The sequence below is a fragment of the Pipistrellus kuhlii genome, unplaced genomic scaffold (assembly GCF_014108245.1).
Source record: "Pipistrellus kuhlii isolate mPipKuh1 unplaced genomic scaffold, mPipKuh1.p scaffold_m20_p_2, whole genome shotgun sequence".
NCBI lineage: Eukaryota > Metazoa > Chordata > Mammalia > Chiroptera > Vespertilionidae > Pipistrellus > Pipistrellus kuhlii.
The window spans coordinates 40062145-40080442 of record NW_023425515.1 but is presented as its reverse complement, the minus strand read 5'-3'; the positions used below and the strand labels follow the sequence as shown (position 1 = coordinate 40080442).

Below are 18298 nucleotides of genomic sequence, written 5' to 3'. Positions count from 1 at the left end.
GCACCATGATAGTTAGAATTCCCTCATAGTAGGTGGTGATCTGCCTTCTAAAATCCATGGGAACACATTTCTTCATGAGGAAAAATATCTGTCTTCCACCCTACCACACACAGGTTCACCCGTTTATTTACTTGATTTCCCCTCCCTTCCCCCCCCCCCCCCCCCCCCGCCCAGGGGATGTAAAGCTAAGTGTGGCCCTATGCCAACATTACACACTTTAAATGTGGTCCTTGGCACAGCAAATCTGAATCGAGGGACTGGCCATTTGTTCAGGCCTCTGAGGTAGACAAATTGGAACAGACTTCAAGCCTTCAAAATGCTTACCCCTCAGCAACCTTGTATGGTGTAGGATCTTCACAGAAAATAAGGAAAGGCAGGGTTTCCCTTTTCTCCTATAAAGGAGTCGTCGTCTTCCATACCCTCTTTGCTACTGGATTACACTATTTCCAAGCCAGAGCAGGAGTGGTGTGAAGGGCAGAGTCATATAGATCTTCAGATTTCCATCAGAGAGCTCAGGTGAAGGCCTAGACCCTGGAGCCTACCCCATCAGGAGAGCCCAACAGGCAGAAAAGGGTTTGACTGGGCTGAGCAGCCTCGTTAGTGATAGGGTGAATCCTTAGGTTAATGTATATCCATTAGACATTTTTTTTTTTCTGGTGTCATATTTCCTTTCCTGATCTGAGAGTTACTCTGTAGACTTTGGTGCGAATTTAGCTGCATTTTCACTGAAATGTAAGACAAGTCTGTGTACATGAAAACATTCTGAGGTCTTCTTTTTAAAGAGTTTCACTTGAGTGTTTGGGTCAGATGATCAGGCACAGAGAGGGTTTAGAAAGAATGAAAGGTTTGCACTGATGTGTCTGTAAATGTTTAACAAGCAACTTTCCAAAGGAAAAAGCCCTATGATAGTGTTTTCTGATTTCTATAGTGTAAATGTCGGGCTGCGGTTGATTTCAAACTACAGACATGAGGGTCTCTGAGTGTGGAGGTGGGAAGATATTCCAAGGACCAGCTTGTATGAGATGGTAGGAGCTGGTCCAGCACTTTCCCAGCCAGCAGTCAGAACAGACACAGCAGGGCTTCCCCAGAGGAGAAGAAGGAATTGGAACTCAGAGACCAGATGAGGCCAATAGGCGGGAATCAGTGTGGGCAGTGACAGCAACGTATGAAGACAGGCAGGAGGTGACAGGCCAGGGGCAGTCAGCACAAAGCCAGCCATAATAAATGGTTACCCAAAGAAAAAGAGCTACTGTTCACTGAGCAATAGTATGTGTCAAACTCTAGATTGTCACTCACTCTCACAGCATCTCTGTCAAGGGTCTTTTTATCTGTCTTTTACAGACAAGGCAATTGGAGCAACAGAGAGAGAAAATGTTGGCCATGTAAGAAGTGGTGGATTGAGAATTCAAATCTCAGGTCTGTCTATGCCATCCAGTGGGAGGGAGGCTGGGAGCAAGCCCAACAGGTTATGGGGCTGCTGATGGCTAACTCTGATTTCTGAGAGGGCTGACAGCTTTGTAGGAATAAGGGGAACATTAGATTATGAAACCAGAAATTCAGTACCAGGGACAAGATGTGTCACTGGACTTAGTGTGCAAGGTCAGAAAGGGTCAGAAAGGGATAGATTTGATAGTGAAATACAGCAAAAGCCTTCAGCCCTGGAGTGGAGCTGAACATTAAATTGGGTATTCTCTGCATGTTAGCCAATGAGGGTATCAAGAACCAAGTTCTTACCTGGGCTTCTGAGGAAGGACCCTGTGGAGGGTGACTCTGGACATCTGTTTTATATCAATATGCCATCTACAGTACTTCAAAATTGTAACACAGTCTGTGGAAGCTAATTTGCTTCAACCATCTTATGAGATATATTCTATTATTATTCTCATTTTAAGTAATGGAGAGGATAGGTCACCCTTCTATTAAGTGTCAGAAGCAAGATTTGAACCTCAGACACTCTTGAAATCTGAAACTTCTATTATTAGAGCAAACTATATAAATTGGTCTTTTTTTAGGCCTTTTAGGTTGAATATTGGTAATTCCACATCATGTTATTTTTACCCTCTAGTAGTGAGAATATCCTAGAAGTAAACAGATCTTGCTGCTCCAGTGAGTAGACCCAGTGATCGATCTCAACTGCATTGTGGTGTCCTATTTGTCATATGTGATGCCAACAGTGATTTTTTTTTTCAGGAACAAAAAAGAGGGTAAACGTGAGATATTCACACCTACAGGAGTTACCTGGTTTCCCTTCAGGTAATGAACACTGGAGCAGGATCTAGGAAGGTATCGCCCACACTGGTGACAGGCATATAGGGAACCAGCATGGTTCTGGCACAGGGTGTAGAATCAGTGATGAACAAAGATCTGATGTTTGTGTGAGATTTCACACTGAGATTACAAAATAATCTGGTTCTCTCCTGGTGCGTATACCAATTCAACCTCTTGGCACAGGGTTAACATTTTGGATCAGAGTAAATCTTGGTAGAGCAAATGGTGCTGAGATGGAAGAGTTAGGCTTTGCCCCAATTGTTCCTCCAATGGCTGAGCCAGATGACTTCAGGAAAATCACTTACACTCCCGGGACCTCTGCTCAGCGGGAAGGCTTATTCTTCCCAGCTTTCTATCTAGATAGTCGGAAGGATTTTAGCAGCTCAGAGAAAGCAAGTCATTGTGAGCTGAGGTTAGGAAGAAAACAAACAAGCAAAAAAACAACCCCACATTTTTAAGGTAGGAAACCAAAGGTTTAATCTTGTAGGAAAAAGAGGAAGGCAGCATGGCAACTAGTTTGGATGTCTGGAAAGATTCACTATCAGTGAGATAGTGGGTGGGTCAAAGGGTAGAGCGACAAAGCACTCCTGACACTCTGCCCAAATCTGGCACAGTGCTTGAGTTTCTGCCAAAGCCGCATCCCAGGGCCTCTGCTCTCTGACTCAGGGCCGGCACCTGCTGCTCAGGGTGATTACTGCCAGTGGCCACCACCACAGCTGTGGGCTTCCTGCCCCTGACTGCCCCAGGCCTCTCTCAGCCTCATTCCTCCTGGCCTTCTCTCTTATCCTCTTACTGGAACAACTGTGAATAATCCCCTCTCCCCTTATTTCCCCCTTCCCCAACACACCCACCTGCCCCTCCTGATTCTGCCAGCAGCTGGTCAGTGCACAATGCCAAATCAAACAGATGTGGGTGGTATTGGCCAGCACATGTGAGCAGGCTCTTTGACAGCCCCCACCAACCCTCAACTAGTTGAAGGCTGGGCGGGCTCTATATAGACAAGTGGTCAGATGCCATTGCCGCTGACTCTGTGTTTCCTCCTTGTCCTCCAGACATTCTTTTTCTTTCTCTCTGTTCAGCACCTCTTTCCTTTCTTTGTTGCTTGTTTTTTGTTTGTTTGTTTGTTTTTTGTGTGTTGTTTTGTGTGTGTGTGTGTGTGTGTGTGTGTGTGTAATGTTTTGTTTTAATTCTTCCTTATTAATCAAGCTCCCTTTAAGGATAACATTGAAAAAAGAAGACAAAACTTGGCCTTTTAAAACAGGTTTTAAAGTTCAAGTTCTCCAGATTCATAAAAGACATCACAACAGGTCAGAAATTAACCAGTAAAAGAATAACAGCTGGTCCCCTTCACCGCAGCCCAAGCCCAGGATCTTAAAGATATCACTTCCTTCCTTCCTTTCTTAGTCAGTGGCATGCAAAATTAAAGGTAATTCTCAGAAGTAGGTGCCCTTGCAAGCCTCTTTGATTTTTTTCTTTTCAATTGGCTGTCTACTCCCTCCTGCCTACCTAAATGGGGATGACTTGAGAACAACAGCAATTAAGTTCTAAAATCACACTAAAAATAAAGTCAGCAGGTCTAGTATCATGACACGGAGTGTTGATTTTTTTTTTTTAAATTTTTAAATATATTTTTTATTGATTTCAAAGAGGAAGGGAGAGGGAGAGATAGAAACATCAGTGATCAGAATCATTGATCTGCTGCCTCCTGCATGCACCCTACTGGGGACTGAGCCCACAACTGGGGCATATGCCCTTGACTGGAACTGAGCCCAGGAAACCTTCAATGCACAAGCTGATGCTGGGAGATTTCTCCATGTTTTAATCTACATTTTTTCTTATAAGCATAAGAAGAGAATCAGCTTGCATTCTACATAGCTTCTAGCAAAAAACAAACAAAACAGTAACAACACAAATATCAAAAAAAAAAAAAAAAAATCCCAACAGAAAGAAAAAAAAAAAAAAACCCACAACAAAATAAATCAACCAAAGGACTTGTATGCATATAAGCATAATCAATGGATGCAAGACACTGGGAGGGGAGTGAGGGCATGTGGGGGTTGTGTATGGGGGGAGGGGATTGGGAAGGCTTGAGGAAGGTCAAGGGGGGAAAAAAGGAAATATATGTACTAGTATTTGTAATATTTTAAATGATAATATATATATTCACTAAAATAAATAAATACATCAATAAATAAAGTTGTACACACGAAAAAGAGACAAATAAAACAAAATAAAATTAATAATTCATATAGATTATTTTTTTCAAAATAATGGTCTTAAATGTTGATAATGGTTAGTATCTACCCGAATGTTTCAAAATTTCCCAGACATGCATGCCTTTCACATTTGTCAATTGAATAGAAAATGCAAGCTTACTGAATCAGCCCTTGGATAGGTTTCTGTATATAGCTTAGGAGGATGTAGACATTTAAGAAATATTAAATTATAATAATGTGTTTCTCATTTTGCCCAGACTTCCAGTAAACTCTGAGATTAAACTAATGCTTAACCCAACAATTATATTAGTCCTTGCTAGTTCTTTTGCTTAAGTGTAAATTTCTGGTTCTCTTTTTATACCTCAGTGTTTACATTCTTTAATGTGATAAATAGTCCAAAATTATTTTGGGGAAAAAGGATAGTATACTAAGTAAAGGGAACCCATAAAAATGACTTATAATGATGATGATTCATGCCACTTCACTTTTTACCTTTAATTAGTTATTTATGTACTTGGTGTAAGGGCCTCATTAGACTGCAAATTCCCTGAGGGTAGAGCCAGGCCTTCTATGTCCCAGTGTCTCCCAGGGGGTGGGTGTTTAGTAAGATTCTGTTGGATAAATACAGCCTCAGGGTTAATTTTAGAGGCAATAGAATGATGTTTCCTTCCCCCCTTTTCCATTCCTTTTCTTGTAGGCCTTTCTCAAAGTGGAATCTATTGACGTAATCTTTGCACTCAGACAGCTCTGAGCTAATATACAGGGCTGCTTCTATGGTGCTGGATGAGAAATTATTTTCTCCTTTGAAGTCCATCATAAATATATTTTTCTTTCTCTACAGTGTTCTCTCTCTGTTCCTGCATAATGAACCCAGTAATGTTCTCCTATATAAATAATAACCACTTATATTTACATAACCATGGGTAACATTTGCACATACCTTCCCAAAAGGATTTGAGATGGACATCTTAGAGGATTTTTAAATTTTACAAGCACTCTCAGATGCAGTTGTAACTGTTATCAGGTAATATTTATTGTGTATTTATTAGGTGCGAGACTCTAGAGGCAAAGGTTTTTTGTACACTATCTCATTTAGACTTTACAGTAATCCTAGGGCAAAGCTACTGATAGCTCTTTCAATCCAAGGAAGCTGTGAGGCTCTTGAATTTGCCCAAGGAGGCACAGGCAGGAGGGAGCAGGACTGGGATTTGAACCTTGAGCTCTAGCTATCAAACCCAGACTCCTACTCCTCTAAATACAGATAATCCCTTTGGGTCATGATTTCAGCCTAGTGAGACAGGCAATGTGGGGTAATGAACCCTGCTGCACAGATGAGAGGAAAGAGAAAGCACAATACTGATTGAATCCCGGGGAGGTTCTGGGTAGTATGCTTTACTCAAAGTGACTTGTTTTGTCCTTCCAGTCATCCTACTCTATTCTACAGTATCTGTATCACAGATGAGGGGACAGGAGATGTGAGTGTTCAGTCAACTTGCATGGCCGCTGGAACAAGAAGGCAGGATTTCACCCTAGGTCTGTTCGGCTCTAAAGTCCTTCTTTTTTCCACTGTACACGTGGAGAAACCAGCTCAAGTTCACATGGTGGCTTAAAGAAAAACAACACTGAGTTCATATTCCAACTAGAGTTTGTTCAACTGCCCTTTTTAGGTTCTGATGTCCTTCTGGGATCAAAAAGTGCAGTGTCTATCTGGCTCTTAGGGGTGGGGGATATAGCATCTTATTATGACTTGACAAGGCAAATGCAATTGGATTTCCATCTCATTAAGAGCAGACAGAGAATAGCTTTGGAAACCAAACTAGTTTGAAACAAGGGTTCCTGAAGCTAACGAAAAAATTAGCTGGAGTATAAATATTTCTCTCTTTTCTGCATCCAGTGTGGCTAGAGAGTGGTCCTGTTCCTGAGTAGGGCTGCTGGGGATTAAGAAAATGAAAGAAAGAGACAGACACAGAGATAGAAGGAAAAAGCTGGGTCCAGGTGGGACAGCTGTCCTCTAATGGAGAGACAGTGACCCAGAGCCAATATAGCTTATTTATTTTATATTGCAAAAACAGGAAGTTTATTAAAGTTCAAGACAAAGCAGATTATGTGCATTTTTTTGTAAGAGTCACTTCTGGGTGGGTCCAGATAATCATGTTTGTTCCTGGTGATTGGCTAGTGCCTGAGCTGAAGGTCAGGCTGACAACACTCCTGCCTCTGGCAAGATGTGTTTATAGGACGTGGCTCTGCCAACACCACTGGATTCAGCTGATGATAAATGAAGAAATGCTCATGTGCCTTCCCAGGCGCTCTCTCCACTGGGGCTATGCTTTTTCATTCCTTAAGAATGTTCAACCTCATTAAATAGAAAAAAATCAAGTGGAATTTTCTGATTTTTGTCAGGTTCTGCACTGGGCAGGGACTCTGAGGGCATGAGACATATATCTACGGCTTCCAGTCCACACTGTGCTATAAATAATATCACTGTGGTGATAAAGACCTAACCTTCTCAGGTGCTGATTACCTTGGCAGGATAGTAACTTGGTAAAGTAGACATACAAGAACATCATGTTCTCTGCTTCAGGATGCCAGACCCCTGCACAGCCACCTCCTACTGCCGCAAGATGTATAGATGGAGTAGGCAAATGGTTGGTTTTTGTAAAGTCCTCCCTTGGGCTCTTTCACAGATACCTGACATGAGCTGGGCATAGGGGTCCAGCCAGAGGAAATTTCACACTTTCCCTATGGCCTGTGGATGAAACAGAAGAGTCTGAAACATTGTTATAGTGCTCAGACTTAGAGTGCACAGTAGCTTACAGTGAGTCCGGGGCCACCTGCTCAAACTACAAAAACGCCTGGGACTGTGGAGACAAAAGAGTGGGCTGGCAAAGGCTTCAACTGGAAATCTTCAAGTTTTGATTTAAATCCTTCCATGTACTGGGCCTCCTGGTTGCCAGGCACTGCCCTAATAGCTTTGCATAAATAATTTCTAATCTTTCCAGCCACCTTCCAAGTTTGTTACTCCCCTCATTCTAGAACTGAAGAAGCAGAGGCTACAGCTCTGATCTTCCTCTTCATGGTGCTTGGTTCTGACTTAGTTCATTGAGCACAGACAAAGGAACCCTATATTTGCAAAGCACAGAACTAGAAGGGATGTTAGAGGTCATGGTTTACCATCTGAGGATAATGATAAAAAAATAAATCCAAATCCAGGAACATAAATTAATTTGCTCAAACACACACAGCAGAGTGGATGCCTCTCCACCAGGTCTCTGGAATTGCAGTGCAGACCCCTCCTTCCTTCTCCATTCAGCAGCAGGGGAACACAGAGATGAAATCACTGTCTGGGATGAATTGAACAGACATCAAGGCCTGCTTCAGCTCTGAACCTAAGCAATGATCACTGTAGACATGGCAGTTTTCAAAGGGCTTTTCACTTGATTGCCTCAACATCTCTTAAAAATGAGGGAAAGAGAAGCTATGCAGTTCTGGGAGAAAAAGTAACTTGCTAATAATGAGAATAGACATCTATGTCCAAAATGGTTTAAGCCCTTCAGAAGAAATGTGCAGTGGGAAGTAAACTGCTTTGCTATTTTCTTCTTTTCATTGTCCTGTGATCCTATGTGTCTCACACACACAGTTAAATCTTCCCTTTAACACCATGACGGTTTTGTTTCTCTTGCTTCTTGATTTTCTCAAAATTCCTTGGAGTTCCAGTAGAAAGCTCCTCTAAAAAAGTCCCTGTCTTATCTCACAAAGTCTCTAGAGAGTGTTTAGTCTATGTTTACTGCCATAAACACCACTCTCTTTGAGCCACACACAGGATTGCCCAGACTCTAGCATCTTGGAACTGAGAAGACGTTCTAAGTGCTGGGGTCTGGTGTTGCACCAGTTACAAGATAGTTAAGAAGCAGTAGGGCTGAAAGAAATCATAGAAGCTATTTAAACCTCCTGTTTTCTGGATAAAATAATACCTATTCTTCATGTAACCAATAACCTTTAGAAATTCTCATACAGTAAACCTGATGGTAGAGTCATGGGGCCATCTGCCAGGGCACAGAATAAGTAATTTAGATGTTTGGTTCTACCTTTTACTTTGAATGTTCTGTCTGAGCCAGTTTTGTTTATCTGTTAAGTGAATAAAATAATAGATTAACCCATTTTTTTTAAATTGAATGAAATACAAAATTTATACAGATTCAAGGGATATCTCCAAGCCGGTCTTAGTCATTCTCCTTACATGTCAGCCATTGAATGGCTTGCTGGGCCCTGAATATGTCATGATATTGCCCACTTAAAATTATATTAACTTTTTCAATTTGCCATCAGTGCTTTACATTCTTATTTAAAAAAAGGTTGAAAACTTTAAAGTTAAACCTTTACATATAGTTTCCCACTTACACTCAAAACCCAACTGTAAGGTAAATGGGAAAGGGATCTTTATTCCCATTTTGCAGGTATGGGGACTTAGGCAATTGCAGGTGAACTTACCAGCCCATGGTGACATTAGTGTCTTAGACACAGGGAACAGTGGGTCTCCTGAATTCCAGTCCAGAATTCCTTCCTCTATACTGTATAGGGTAAGTGCCTAACTCTCTCCCAGATTTGGAATATATATTTGGCCATTAATGCTATCTCTCAAGATGAAAACAAAACAAAAACAATAATAGCTGGTTGTTGCCACACCAAGGTAAGGACCACATACCTCAAGGGAACCCCTCTTTCTCTGCCTTAATTCATTCTGTTCCTTCCTCTGGGAATGCCCTTTCCTCTCTTCTCCCAATAACCAACTCCTCCTAATTTTGTTTAAGACCAATTCAATCATACATACTCTACACACATTCCCTAATTAATTTCCTTTTTTTATATCTCCGTGGTGCCTTTCAGACCTTTGCTACAGCACATTAGTGAGCACTATGCCATAGTCAAGTGTTTCTCATGAAATCACAGAGGAAAGAGAACTCGGTGACCAACTAGAGGGAAAGCTTGTTGAAATCCAGAATTAGGTCTTTTGTTTTATATATTTATCACTTAACACAGTGCCTGGAATATAGCTGATATTTGAATATAAGTTGTGTAGGGCTGAAAATTAGGCTAGTCCTAAAAAGAAACAAGGTTACAGGAAAAGAATAATGTAGTAAAAATGAAAACCTGGATTCCAGCCTTCAGATTTCCAAGTGGAATATGGATAACTTGCCCCAGTTCTGTGTATCTAATCATAAATGCTTCTGAGGGTGAGGGATACTTGGAACCCCCTTTGAGATGGCTCTACAAGCAGTTCCTAGTTTGAGTGAGCATGACCTCCTGTAATTAATGCCTTGAGAGCTGAATGCTGGTGTCCCACCTACTGTTGTTTTTGCCCAGAGCTTTCATTCTAAGTGTCAAAAAACACACACAACTTTAGATGGAAAAAATGAATTGACCAGGGGTTGGAAATCCATGAGTTCCAGAATAACTATCAGTTTGTAATGATTTATCTTATTTCATTGTTAATTTTGCAATTAAGCAAGAGTACTTTATATGCCTGAATGACCCATAGATTGTATCTTAATCAAATTAATGTGTCTGTAACATAAAATGGATTCAGTGTGCATCTATTAGAATGACAAATGATGCAAAGCCCAAGTTTTCTGTCTTCTTTCTCTCTCCTCTCCCCACAAAACCCTTCAACACAAAAGGTCAACTGCCTGAAAGCCAGTTGTTTTGATAACTGCCATGAGATTCTATTGGTTAGAAATGTGAGAAGGCTGGCTACCTCCCCTCAACCCACTTCAAACCAACTGTATGTGTGTGTGACAGTGTGTGTGTGCAGGTTTGGATGAAAAAAAAAATGTGGTTTATTCTTCTTGTTGTGCACTTCCTGCCACTGACATTTGTTGCTGCTGCTGTGTAATGAGGTTGAGGCTGAGTAGGAGAATGGGATGCAGATGACCTATATATTTATTCCTCAATTATGACTACCTTTCTCAACCACTATTCTCAGAAAACCTGGAAAGTGGAAGAAGGTGGTCAGGGAAACTAGCTAGACTTTGCATTTCTCTGAAGCAAACCACTAGGACCATAGGGCATCTTAGTGGATAAGAAAGCATTTAAAAGTATGATTCTGCTTAATAAAAGGACATGCAGTTTTAGATTTCAAATGAGAAATAATGGTTTTTTTAAAAAGTCTTTGTTGTTTGAGTCAAAGATTAGGATTTAAATTTTTTCTAGACTCTATTAATAAACTTCTATAGGGACTTCAGCAAAAGTTTTCAAACTTATTCAATTTATTTTTCACAGTGAGTGGGGTAATTTTTTTAGAAGTTATTCAAAACACATGTCTTTCCTGTTTAAAACCCTTCAATGACTTCTTATTGCACTTAGCACTTAGAATAAAGTTCAAAATTCTTGCCATGGTTTAGAGGACCCTACATAATAATGCCCTCTGCCTGGGCCTCTGGCCTTCTCTTTTACCCTGCCCTCCTTTCTTTCCAGCCTCTGGGCTTTTACACAGGTTGTTCCTGTTGCCTTCTTTCGCCTCTACTTCTTTCCTGGCAGACAGCATAATATCACCTCTTTTAGACAGGACTTTCCCAACCCACTGATATGAATTATGCCACTTCTGCTATGTTTTTTCATACTTCCCTATGATTTGCCTCTCACTGTCATATCACAAGTTGTAATTTTATATTTTCCTGTACATAATTTTCATTTAATATCCGTTTACTTATTAGCCTGTAAGCTTTACATCTGCTTTGTCACTATACCTAGTTCTTGGCATATAGTGGGGCCTAATTAATAATTGTTGAAAGAGTGGATAACCTATTAACTTTCTTAATACTTAAAATTCTTTAACCACAAAATGGCAGTAGTCATCTATATTTATTTTTATAATTGTTTTACACTGAACTTTCAAATGTGAGGATACTGGTTGGACATGGAAGAAATGTGAAACCGAGGGTTTTAATTTTTGTTTTTTCTTTTGGCTCATGTAGTAGGGATTAGATATAGCCCTGATTTTTCAACCTATACCACACAAGAGTAGCCAAACCATTAACAAGCCATGTAAATCAAGGCAACAAGTTAGGTCAGCAGTTCACTTCTCACCGCTTGCCCTTCCTTTTGTTGTTGTTATTTTGTTTTATTATTATTATTATTACCACTCATACTTTCTATAGGAGTTTATTGTTTTCTAAATAACCTCAAATACCTTTAAAAGACATGTTCATAAGCTGTTGGAGAAGACACTAAGTGCAAAATGCTACTGTTCCTCCAATCTTTTCTCAGAAAGCTCTAGGTCCAGCCCCTTTGCTTTCCACTTGGCCTCCCTTCCCTTCAGCCTTCCTGGTCCTGAGATGCCAGATCTTGGAGTGTCTCCAGTGTGTCCCCACAGAACACATGGTTCTGATTTCTTTCTAGCCCCCAAATTTCCTCCAAGGGTGGAAAAAGAACTTGAGAGAAGGTAAGAATAAAAGCAATCAAAGGGAACTACATATCATCAGGAAATCCATGAATAGTTCTGAACTTCAATTTATCTATAAAATGTGGTTTTAAAATATCAATCTTTCAGGGCATTTAAAACTAAACTAAATTACATATGTAACAGCATTTTTATAATGTCTGATATTCTATGTTCAATAAATGTCAACTGATCAGTAATCTATCACTTTCACTTTGTCCTGTTCTTTTTTGGCCACTCCAAAAACCATGGCATTCCTACAGCCCAGGATGGTAAGACAGTATTATTATAGTTGGTTCACCTGGTTGTTAAGAGAGTAAGAAAGTGGGTTGAGTGTAGAAAATTAATTAGTTAGGAACATTGACCTCACATTGAATTTTCCAACACAGCTCTATTTGTGTTAGATTTCAGCTTCTAGAATTCAACTATGTGGAATTCAACCTGCCCCATTCATTCATAACTACCAATTCAGTGAACAAAGCCAAGTAAATGGGCAACTTGGAAAGATGCTTATAGAAAATCAAGGATCTACCTTGGCCAATATGATGCCCATCTGGAAAACACAACTAGGTTGGCAATATTTACGATAGAAGGGGTTTCCAGCTGTTTCTCTCTCATTCTGTGTGCCTTCTAATAGAGCTGGTTTTTGCCTCTGCTGCCTTTTATTTCCTATATGTGCTCTGTATAACTCTGCTAAGGTTCTCAGGCTGTGAGAGAGCTTCCAGATTTCTCTCAGACTCCTCTTCTGGGATTTCACTCCTTAAAAAGTGCAAACTTATAATCAAAGAGTTGACCAATTTGAGTTGGAAGTTCATGTGCCAGCTCTTCCATTTACAGTAGTGTGCCCACTATCAATCACTTTTCCTGTCTGTGCCAGGTAAATGGAGGAAAATGGCATCTACCTCACAGAGTTAATAGGAGAAATTGTGTAAGACACTGAAGAGTGCCTGGTGTTTGGTCAACAATGAAAGCTAGTTGGCTCCCTATCTTGCCCTGGCTCCCCATACCACCAAGTCCTATGTTGTTCAAGAAGCCATCAGGGACTATGAAGAAGATAAAGGGGGGAACTTCAGGTAGAAATGATCTCAGGGACTTTAAGAGGAAGGTAAGGAGCTCTATCAGCTTGATTTTGTACATGAAGGCATTTTATCTTTAGAATGTGAACCAAAGTTTGATTGTGCAGGATTGGGGCCCAGAAATAAAATTAAAGCTCTAGTCAACTTTCCTAGTCTGGATTTATGGTGCTTTTCCAAAATATACCTGAAATCACACACACACACACACACACATTGACTTTTGCTAATAGTGGTATTTTAAGCAAAGGAATGGGAGCATTAATGTTAAAAGAGACTCATGTCATGTTCATATTAGAGCAAATAAGAGAAATGCCCAGTCTATTGCTGTTGACTTCCAACAGAGTTGACAGACCATTAAATAAGTAATTTCAATAAATTAAGCAAGAGCTCTCAAAGGGGTAGCACATGGTGCCCTGAGACTATATAGTAGGTGCTCTTAGCCTAGTTTTGGTGGTGGGGCGTGAGGTGGGGGAGGTATGGTCAGGGAAGCCTTCCTGGTAGAGTGGCACTTAAATTGAGATCTAAAAATTGAGTAGATGAAATCCACATACACAGAGTCAGTAGAGTGCCAGGTAGAGAAATCAGCATATGCAAAGGCCCCAGGGGAAGAAGCATTAGCAAGGTAGAGGACTGAAGGAAGTTTGTATGGGATGGAGGAGAGGGTAGGGGGTGGGGATTAGTGAGAGAAGAAGGCAGGGTCCCACTCATGAACATTCTGGGAAGTCAAGAAAATGTGCTTTGCTCAAAGAGTGATCTTAACAGCAATGCTGGCAGCTAGGTGAGGAATTTGTAGACATGTGTCAAGCAAGAGCTGAAGATGGCCTGGACTCAGGCAGTGATGATGGGAAAAAAAGAGATGAGGAAGAGCCAACAGATGGAATTGACAATGGGTTGGATATGTGGAGCTTGAGGAGAGAAGTGGTATCAAAGATGATATCCAGGAATTCAGCTCTGGGTGAGGTTCAATGAGAAGGTAACTCAGAGCAAGTGGCAGGTGTTGGCAAAGAAGGGTTGAGTTTCATGTGTGAGCTCAGTTGGGGGCTTTAGTTTGTAGACAAGAGCTAAGATGGAGATCAAGATTTGGGGTTATCTGCATATAGATCTTTGTTTCTCAAATTATATTCTTGGTATCATCTGCATTAGACACACCTGCAGCTCCAGATGAACAGAGATTACTGGAGAAGCTGGGATAACTACTAGAGAGTTAAACACAGAGGTAAGCGAAAGTAAACTTAGAGTTGTGAGTGCATAAAACAACTTATTCTTGTATTATTATTTATTTATTAATTATTGTATTATTTTCCATAAAAATAACTGTACACCTACTTTTGTTCACACTGTATTTTGCCAGTGAAATGAAAACAGAGAATAAAGATTTGACCATTCTTTTCAAATAGGTGGCACTTAAAGTAATGGTCACTGTATATTCCTGGTATTAGGGTGATGGCAAAACTGCTGGAAAGATGGAAGGGTTTCTTTATTTTTTTCCTTTTCTCTCCTCTTCTTGTTGCCACCAGCTTACACTAATTTTGTTTTGTTTTGTTTTGTTTTGTTTTGTTTTGTTTTGTTTTGTTTTGGGAAATGGTACAAATGAGGCCCAGTCCCACTTTTTTCTTTCTTTTTTTTTTTCTTTTTTAGTTTAATTCAGAACAGAAAACAAAACAAAAGCAACTTTCATAAAAAGAACAGATGTCATCTGCTTTGGTCTTATTTTATTTTATTAAAAAAAATTCTCCTGCAGATGAAGCTCATTTAAACATAATGGCGAGGCAACAAAAGAGCTCGCACAGAGGCGCTTCACATTGGCCTGGACTCAGGAGAGGGAGGCCAAACAAGGAGCTGTCCTGTCCCTTTGGCTCCCCCCTGGAGGGCCCCAGCAGCTGCATTTCAAATGCAAGTGGGAGATGAGGGTGGAGGACTGGGGAGGGGAGTGGAAATGCCCAGGAAGCTGATGTGCAGGTGTTGAGGATTCCAGACATCGCTGCCACCACAGGCACTGAAAATACAGTGCTCAGAGACCGAATGGGCTTGAGAGCGCTTGCGCAGAGGGCTCAAGTGGCCCCGCAGCTGCACCGGACAATCCTTTTCACAGCCATCAATAGGCCCTGTATTGAAAATATGAGAGCCAGAAAATGGCGCATTCAGGGAAAGGAAACGCTTTGGAAATGGAACAAACACCAGGCTAAAGGGGCTTCCCCGTGGCTGTGCTCATTATTTAAATTCACCTACATGCATAACACAGATACTCAATACATAACCCTAGCATTTTGAAGCTGGAAGGAATCCATGAATTGTCAAGTTTATCCCCCTTTCATTCTGTAGATGAGAAAATGTGTGCAGGGGGCTCCATGATTTGCCCTAGGTCCCACAGCAGGCGAGTGCGACAATTAGAACACAGAACAGAGGCAATGACATCTATTGAGCCTTCTCTGTGCTAGAGATTTCAATATTTTTGTGGGCAAAGTTTCATGTAATTTTCACCTCAGACCTAGGAGAGTTTTTATTACTTCCATTTTTAATATGGAGAAATTAAAACTTTAGTGAATTCAAAACTTGTCCAGGTAAAAAAAAACTTCAGTCATAGTCAGAATTTGAATCTATGTATGCATGTCTTATTCTAAAACTCATGCTTTCTTTCTTTCTTTTTTTTAATTACACTTTATTCTTGACTCCTGGGCAAGCATTTTTCCCCTTAAACATGCAGACACACATACATTCATATGTCTGTACATATGCAAATATTGTTTCTATTCCCATATACTTTGTAAAATGCATGAATATGTGTGTATATATATATATTACAACTTCAAACATGAAACATTTGACTTCAGACATATGAATATTAAGTTACAATGTTATTAAACTTAACTATGCAATAGTTTTGCTTAAGGTTGATGACAATCTCTTGCACTATGTCTGGCCCATAGTATGCACTCAATAAATATATGGATTTAAATTGTCCCTTTATATTTGAAAATATATTCTGTCTTTCTTCCTTAGAATCTAGTGTCTACCAATCATCCCAACTATAAATCCTACATGTTTACCATGTGTCTGTGTTTACAAGGCACATTAACCTGCATTATTAGTTCACTGGAAGCCAGGTGCATGAAATTCATGCACAGGGGATGAGGGGTGTCCCTCAGCCCAGCCTGCACCCTCTCCAATCTGGGACTACTGGCTCCCAACCACTTCCCTGCCTGCCTGCCTGCCTGATCACCCCCTAACCACTCCCCTGCCAGCCTGATTGATGCCTAACTGCTCCCCTGCTGGCCTGATTGCCCTAACTGCCCTCCCTCCCCCATGCCGGCCTGGTCACTCCTAACTGCCCTCCACTGCCAGTCTGGTCGCCTCCACTGCCCTCCCCTGCTGACCTGGTCAACCCTAACTGTCCTCCCTTGCCAGCTTGATTACCTCTAACTGCCCTCCGCTGCTGGCCCAATTCCCCCCAACTGCCCTTTCCTGCTGGCCTGGTCACCCCTAACTGTCCTCCCTTGCCAGCCTGTTCTCCCCTAACTGCCTTCCCTTGCCAGCCTGGTCCCCCCCCCCCCCAACTGCCCTCCCCTGTAGGCCTGGTCCCCCACTAACTGTCCTCCCCTATAGACCTGGGTCCTCCCCAACTGCCCTCCCCTGCAGGCCTAGTCACCCCTAACTATCTTCCCCTGCAGGCCTGATTTTCCCCAACTGCCCTCCCTTGCATGCAGACCTGATTGTCCCCAACTGCCCTCCTTGCAGGCCTGGTCCCTCCCAACTGCCCTTTCCTGCTGACCTAATCAACCACAACTGCCCTCCCCTGTTGGCGATCTTATGGCAGCCATCTTGTGACCACATGAGGGCAGCCATCTTGTGACCACATGAGGGCAGCCATTTTTGACCATATGGGGGCCGCCATCTTGTGTGTTAGAGTGATGGCAAATTTGCATATTATCTCTTTATTAGATAGAATTACATCTTGGTCATCCCTATGTAAGAAAGGTAAGCAGGTGCACTAGTCCCATTTAGCAGATGAACAAATGAGGCTCGGGGAGATCAAATAAATGTACCATAGAGAACTGGAAGATAGATTCAGGTCTGCTCATGCCAGTATACTGGCAGCAGCTGTTCAGTGAGGGGCAGGATGATGATGCAGGTCAGAGGAGCACCTACCTCCCCTGCTCAAAGATGCTGGGGTCCACTGCATAATTCTGCAGATTTGCAGACAGATGACTCAACACTCTGTGGGTGTGTGAGTGTGTGGGTGGTACTGGGAGGTATAGAGATCATGAAGACAGTGACGTGGGGGAGGTGAGATTGTGTGGGTGGCTTCCTTTGCACAGATGTGTCACCCTCTGTGCCTGCGAGAGGACTGTGACAATGCCTATGAGAGTGCTCACAAATAAGTACCAATGTGGGTGGGCAATATCCATGACTGTGCTAAGACATGGCAAGAGTCCTGGCCTGCCATGGAATGGGTCCTGAGTTTCTGGACCCTTTTGTAGAACACTGTCTTTGAGCAGCTATAAATAGTTAATCAGAACTATTGAAATCAGCCATTTTGCAGGGTAGGTGAACCCACCATCCAACTCCTTCCTTGGGAGAAATAATTCAATAATATCTCCTACTAATGAAGTGTGAACTGTATATTGGAAAAAAAATTATATATATATATATATATATATATATATATATATATATATATATATTATCTGAGGCTTGTAAGGTATCTGGATCAGATACTTATTTATGGATGAAAACACTGCTGATCAGGGGACAAAAGTGGTTATTGATTACTTCATTTTTATCTTTGACATTTCATTTATTCAAAAAATATTTGTTAAGTAGGTATTCTATTGAAGGACTTTGTCTTCAAAAGTCTCCCAGTCCAGTAAAGAGAGACATCTACAATCAAGAAGTCACAATGCCAATGGGTGCTTAAGAAGAGGGACCATGTTTTGAGAAAACTCAGAGAAGGAGCCACCAACTAATTTCTGGGTGTTTGAGAAGGCCGCACATTAGAGATGATAATTGAACTGAATCTGGGAAAATAAACACTTTTTCCAAAGGCAGAGAAGTGCTTACCTGTGCAATGTTCACAGACACAGAGGTGGAAAGAGTGAGGGCTGGAGGGAATCTAGGGTGTATGTCTCTGTGCATATGAGTTTGTGGGGCAGGATTAGCAGGTGAAAACAGAGGTGAGCAAGCCCTGGATCATGAAGGGGTCTGGACTATTTCCTGAAGAAACTGGGAAAACATTGAAAGATGTTAAGCAGGGTGATAAAAAGATTTAGAAATTAGGTTTGAACATATCATTCTGCAGACAGTCT

General features: G+C 41.3%; 1 long non-coding RNA gene across 1 annotated transcript in view; it reads left to right on the top strand.

Annotated features, from left to right (window-relative positions):
* LOC123652621 overlaps positions 1-18040 on the top strand; it is a 33687-nt gene extending 15647 nt beyond the window's left edge. Inside the window, exons 2-5 of the long non-coding RNA XR_006742066.1 lie at positions 2191-2253; positions 12797-13024; positions 14139-14211; positions 17817-18040. This is a non-coding gene — a long non-coding RNA (uncharacterized LOC123652621). The remainder of the gene's footprint in view (positions 1-2190; positions 2254-12796; positions 13025-14138; positions 14212-17816) is intronic.
* Positions 18041-18298: the final 258 nt, after the last annotated feature.